The sequence below is a fragment of the Mustela erminea genome, chromosome 1 (assembly GCF_009829155.1).
Source record: "Mustela erminea isolate mMusErm1 chromosome 1, mMusErm1.Pri, whole genome shotgun sequence".
Lineage (NCBI taxonomy): Eukaryota > Metazoa > Chordata > Mammalia > Carnivora > Mustelidae > Mustela > Mustela erminea.
In genome coordinates this window covers 12,673,816-12,680,887 of record NC_045614.1, presented here as the reverse complement: position 1 = coordinate 12,680,887, position 7,072 = coordinate 12,673,816, and the positions used below count along the sequence as shown (strand labels likewise).

Here is a 7,072-nt window from a genome sequence, read left to right as displayed (position 1 = left end):
TTCTGATGACTGAGTAATATTCCTGTGTGTATATACATACCACATCTTCCTTCTCCATTCATCACTCAGTAGACATTGGGGCTCTCTGCATAGTTTAGCTACTGTTGTTAATGGGACACACTGTATTTCATCTGTTTCTTTATCGCTTGCTGAACTTCTCAGTTTTTCCACTTTTTGCCATTTTGAATAATACCACTAGGAACATTTATGTACCCTTTTTTAAAACACATGGTTTCATACTGCTGCATAGATACTAAGGAGTGGATTTTTTGGATCCAATGGTAGCTCTATGTTTAATTTTTCAAAGCAAGTTCCAGGCTGTTTCCCAAAGTGGCTGCACCCATCTATATTTCCCCCAGCAATGTAGTAGGATTCAAATTTCCCCAAATCTTTGCCAACGTTTGTTGTTACCTGTCCTGTTAGTTATAGCTATCTATAACTAACTTTTTAGAGTGGTAAAAAGTGGTATCTCATGTTGGTTTTTATTGAGAGTGGTAAAAAGTGGTATCTCATGTTGGTTTTTATTTGCATTTCTCAGATAAGTAATGGTGTTCTGCATCTCATCACATGCTTTTGGCCATTTCTATGTGTTCTTGGAGAAATATTGCTGAGATATGTCACCTATCTTTAAAATTGGCTTGTTTATCTTTTTGTTAAAGATAATTAATTATATCTTTAATGTAATAATTGTAATAATTCATTATAGTTTCTAGTTATAAGCCCCTTATCATATATGTGAGTTTCAAGTATTGTCTCACATTCTATAGGTTGTCTGCTCACTCTCTTGTTGTTAATCTTCAGAGCACAGAACATTTTAATTCTGTTGACATCCAATTTATGTTTTTGTTTCCTTCATTGCTTATGGTTTTACTGTCATGTCCAAGAAATGGTTGGTTAATCCAAGATCATGTAGATGCACAGCTATGTTGTCCTCTAAGAACATTATAGTTTTAGCTCTTACATTCAGGCCTTTGATCCATTTTGAATTAATTTTGTATATACCATGATGTAGGGGCTGAATCTAGGACTTGACTGGTTCAGTGTGGTTGCATTCTCCTTGAAACTGACCCTGTGTAAACTTCTATCAATGCTCCCAGCCTGTGATTATATAATATTGTGGGGTAGAGGGAGTCACCGTATGTGTGTGGGCATATACATTATTCAGACTCAATTAGCTAACAGGAATATTATTTCTGGCTCTTGGGCTGCTGGTACGGCAATGGTAAAAACTAATAATAGTTACCATATGAGTATACACTACATGTTGGGTATCATACTACATTCAACATGTTTAACATAGTGTCTTTTTATTCCTAAAAACTTGCAAAGAGGAGGTAAAAAGGCAATTTGTTCCAACAACAACAAAAAAAAATGGCTTGTTATTTATAATTGCCCAACCTTTGAAACTGTAAGAAGAGACTTATTTCTAAGTGGAACATTTGGTATGAAGATGGATGGAAGGGATGGGGAGAGAGATTTCCATAAGTTAGCAGTGGAACAGAGAGAGATATCCACATAAGAAAAGGAGAGAAGTGGTGGCTGCACCTGACAGGGCTGCAGACTCTGCTGTGTGGGGAAGGGGACAGTGTGAGAGAGGTGAAAATCTTATGGCTTGTAATGATGGTGTCTTTAGGGAAAGAAAGAGCTGATAGCTCAGAGCCTGGTAAAGAAAGAGATGGAGAGAGCACAGGCGTTAAAAGCCATTTTAGGAGGAGTTTCCATATGACATCAATTGTAAGGCTTCTTCCTTATTTGCCTATGAAACTTTTAGTAATGTGTCATTGTCATGACCTCGTTGAGCTGAATCCGTCTGGTGAATGCCTCTCTACTGGAACTAACTAGAAAGTAGACATAAAAAGATGGAAAAACATTCCATGCCCATGGACTCAAAAAATATGGATCATTAAAATGCCTATGTTGCCAGAGTAATCTATACTTCCAATGCCATCCCGGTCCAAATCCTATTGGCAGTTTGCAAAGTGCTGGAACAAACAGTCCTAAAATTTGTAAAGATTTAGGAACCAGAAAAGACCCTGAATCTCCAAGGAAATGTCGAAAAAGAAAAACAAAGCTGAGGGCAACAGGTTGCCTGATTTCAAGCTACATTACAAAGCTGTCATCACCAGACAGCATGATGCTGGCACAAAAACAGACACATAGACCAATGGAACAGGGTAGAGAGCTCAGATATGGACCCTCAACTATGTGGTCAAATTATCTTTGACAAAGCAGGGAAAATATCCAATGGAAAAAAGGCAGTCTCTTCAATAAATGGTGCTGGGAAAATTGGACAGCTATATGTAGAAGTATGAAACTCGACCATTCTCTTACATGGTACACAAAGATAAACTCACAATGGATGAATGACCTCAATGTGAGACAAGAATCCATCAAAATCCTAGGCTACTAGGATATCTAGGATAACCTAAAGTAGCCTCTTCAACAGTGGTCACAGCAGCCTCTTTCAAGACATGTCTCCAAAAGCAAGAGAAACAAAATAAAAAATGAACTCTTGGGATTTCATCAAGATAAAAGGCTTCTGCACAGCAAAGGAAATAGTCAACAAAACAAAGAGGCAACCCACAGAATGGAAGAAGATATTTGCAATGACACTACAGATAAAAGGCTGGTATCCAAGATTGATAAAGAACTCCTCAAACTCAACATCCAAAATTCAAGTCAAAAAATGGGCAGAAGATGTGAGCAGACACTTCTACAGAGAAGACGTACAATGGCTAACAGACACATGAAAAAGTTTTCATCATCATTAGCCATCAGGGAAACTCAAATCAAACCACACTGAGATATCACCTTCCACCAGGTAAAATAGCAAAAATCGACAAGGCAAGAAACAACAAATGTTGGAGAAGTTGTGGAGAAAGGGGAACCCTCTTCCACTGTGAGTGGGAATGCAAATTGGTGCAACCACTCTGGAAAACAGTGTGGAGGTTCCTCAAAAAATTAAAAATAGAGCTACCCTATGGCCTGACAATTGTACTACTGGTTATTTACCCCAAATGTACAGATGTACTGAAAAGAAGGGCCACATGCACCCCAATGTTCATAACACCAATGCACAATAGTCAAAATGTGGAAAGAGCCAAGATGCTCTTCAACAGACGAATGGATAAAGAAGATGTGGTTCATATATACAATGGAATATTACTCAGCCATCAAAAATGATGAGTTCCCAACATTCGCATCATTATGAATGGGACTGGAGGAGATTATGCTGAGTGAAATAAGTCAAGCAGAGAAAGTCAATTACCATATAGTTTCACTGACTTGTGGAACATAAGGAATAGAATGGAGGACATTAGGAGAAGAAAGGGAAAAATGAAGGGAGGGGAATCAGAATGGGAGACAAACCATGAGAGACTGTGGACTCTGAGAAACAAACTGAGGGTTTTGGAGGGGAGTGGGCTATTGAGATGCGTTGGTCTGGTATGGTTTTAAAGAGGGCATGTATTGAATGGAGCACTGGGTATTTACATAAACAATGAATCTTGGAACATTACATCAAAAACTGATGACATACTGTATGATGACTAACATAACACAATAAAAAGTAATTAAAAAATTAAACATAGAGCTATGATTGGATCAAAAAATCTACTCCTCAGTATATACACAGCGGTATGAAACCAGATATTCAAGAAAAAAGGGTACACAAGCTTTCCTAGTGGCATTATCCAAAATAGCCAAGAGTAGAAATACTGAGAAGGTCAACAAATGATAAAGAGACAGATGAAATACAGAAACCCCATGATAAACAATAGCCGAACTACGGAGAGAACCCCAATGTCCTCTGAGTGATGACTGGATAGGGAGAATGTGGTTTTGTATATACACACAGGAATATTACTCAGTCATCAGAAATATGAAATCTTGCCATTTGCAACAACATAGATGGAGCTAGAGGGTATTATGCTAAGCGAAATAAGTCAGAGAAGGACAAATACCATACGATTTCACTCATATAGGGAATTTAAGAAAAAAAAAAAAAAAGAAAGTATGGGAAGGGGAGAATAAGGAGAGAGGGAAACAAGCCATAAGAGACTCTTAATGATGGAGAACAAACTGAGGGTTGATGAGGGGAGGTGGGAGAGGGATGGGCTAGGTGGCTGAGGAAGATTAAGGAGGGCCCTTGTGATGAGCACTGGGTATTGTATGTAAGAGAAGAACCACTTCTACTCTAGAAATTAATATTTCTATGTTATGTATGTTAACTATGTATGTTAACTAACTAAAATTTAAATTAAAGAAAAGAAAGAAAGGAAATATTGTATGTCCATATAATAGAATAGTATTTGGCAATAAAAAGGAAAGAAGGTCTCATATATCTACAACATGAAGGAATCTTGAACACATTGTACTAAGTGAAAGAGCTCAGTCAAAAAGACCACCTAATGTAATTCCATTTATATGAATGTTCCAAACAGGCAAAGCGGATGAGCAAGTCATGGGGATGAAAGGTACAGCATAGGGAATGTAGGCAATCGTATTCGAATAGCATTGTGTGGCATCAGATCACTATGTTGTACAATTGACACTAAGGTAATATTCTGGCAACTATACTTCAATTTAAGAATTTAAACCATAGGGCGCCTGGGTGGCTCAGTGGGTTAAGCCGCTGCCTTCGGCTCAGGTCATGATCTCAGGGTCCTGGGATCGAGTCCCGCATCGGGTTCTCTGCTCCGCGGGGAGCCTGCTTCCTCCTCTCTCTCTCTCTGCCTGCCTCTCTGCCTACTGGTGATCTCTCTGTGTCAAATGAATAAATAAAATCTTAAAAAAAAAAAAGAATTTAAACCATAATTTAGGGGAAAAATGGTTTCCTAGGGCTGGGGGTTATGGGAATTGGAGGAGAAATGGGATTGAATGCATAGGGGTTTCCTTTTGGGGTGACAAAAATGTTTCAAATTGATGGTCGTGATGATCACATAACTGAATATAGGGAAGACCAACTGAATTGTGTACTTAAATGGGTAAATTTTATGGCATGTGGATTATATCTTAAGAAAACTGTTTGATTACAAATGACACTAATATGCAATACACAAATCAAAGGAGAAAGAAGAAGTAAGGCTCACATTTATTGAGCACCTGCTATGTCCTGCGTGCCATCACACACCTTTACCAATCGTACTCGGTAGTCACTGTTAACCCCATTGTACAGATGGGGATATGGTCATCCTTCTACCTTCTTCTAACACCACCTTCACACTGGCCACTTAGATGCTGGAGGAATAGAGTTTACTGAGGAAGGTCTTCCTCATGGCAATCTTCAGCTCCTTGTTCCTGAGACTGAAGATGATGGGACTGAGGAAGGGCGTGAGGACCGTGTAGGAGATGGCCATCAAGGTGTTGCTTTCCTGGGAGTGCAGATTCTTGGGCTTGAGGTAGATGATAGAGGCAAAGCCATAGTGCACAACAACCACAATAAGGTGGGAAGCACAAGTAGAGAAGGCTTTGTGCCTGCCCTCAGCAGAAGGGATCTTCAAGATGGCGGCCACAATTAAGGTGTAGGAGAGGAGGATGAAGAGAAAACAGCCCAACAAGACAATCATGCACACCAGCCCCACACCCAGGGCCACTACTGGTATATCAGTTCCACAGGCCAGCTTCAAGAGAGGGGGCACATGACATACAAAATGCTGGATTTCATTGGGTCCACAGAAGGTGAGGTGGAAAATAGTTGTGGTCACCACCAGCCCTATGACCGAACCACCAGCCCAAGACAAGGCCACCAGGCAAGCACAGCCACAGGGACTCATGAGCACATTGTATCGCAATGGGTGGCAGATGGCCACATACCGGTCGTAGCCCATGACGGTGAGCAAGAAGGAGTGGGTGAAACCACATGTGAAGAAGAAGAACATCTGGCTGGCACAGGCTGCAAAGGCAATGGTGCGGCGGGAGGAGAGCAGGTCGGCCAGCAGGCGTGGGGTGACGGCCAAGGTGTAGAAGATCTCAGAGATGGACAGTGCACACAGGAAGAGGTACATGGGTGTGTGCAGGCTGCGCTCGCTCCAGACAGTGGCCATGATGAGCAGGTTCCCCAGCAGTGTGAACAGGTACATGAGCAGGAACAGCAGGAAGAAGATGGGCAGGAGATGAGGTGGGAAGGTGGAGAAGCCCACGAGGATGAATTCAGACACGGAGCTGTGGTTTACACCCACAGTGGCTGCCATCCCTGCGTGGAGAGAGAGTGAAGGTGGCCTGGTGGGCAGGAGCTCTGGGTCCAAGCTGAGCCTGGCCCAAGAGGACTTCCAGAGGGAGCAGAGAGTCTTCACCCTGCAGACCATGGCCAGTCCCTCTGCCACCTGATGCTCGTGATACTTTCAGAGAACCTGGGAGCTGAATGGGGTCTACGGAAGATCATGAGCTTCAAGTGCATAGCACAGGCCTTGGAGCATAGTAAGAACGCAGTAAAAAATAATACTGGTAATAATAATTACAACCACCTGGCTTTCCTGCCTAATTGCTGTCGTCAGCTGGAGGGCACCTCTCCCGTGTGGCATGCAGAGGTTGTAGGCTCGGTTTAATTGTCAGCATTGCCCTTACTGGCTCACTGGGAATGTGGAATACCACAGGACTGCAGTGGCGCTAAGGTAAGGTGTGCAAGTTCAACTCTTAGGTACTATTGTTGTGTGGTCCTACTTGTGTGAGTCCCCCACAAGGATGCGGCACTGACCAGCATCACCAGATCACATTCTGCAACCCCTGCTGGGCACTCATCTCTGGTCACTTAACAATGCAATTCACTGAATCTCCTTCCATCTCCTCAAGCCCTACCCACTCTCCTATCCCCAAACACCTGCTCCGTGGAGCAACCAAGGCTGGCGGCTGTGGGATCTCTCATACCCTTCTCCAAGAGGCAACAGACTCACATCTGCCCCAGCTCCCTGTGAGGACTGCTCTCCTTCCAAGCATCTGTTTCATCCAGGGTTACTTCTCTGTCTTTCTGTCTCTCTGTCTTCCTCTCTCTGCCACCAACAGACGTGATGCAAAAATGAAACACCTTTTTAACAATACAGAATGGATCAACCGATGAATGGTAAACAAAAAGTGG

General features: G+C 42.1%; 1 pseudogene; it reads right to left on the bottom strand.

Annotated features, from left to right (window-relative positions):
• Positions 1 to 5,231: 5,231 nt before the first annotated feature.
• Positions 5,232 to 6,397, bottom strand: LOC116600398 (annotated as a pseudogene).
• Between the last annotated feature and the right edge of the window lie 675 nt (positions 6,398 to 7,072).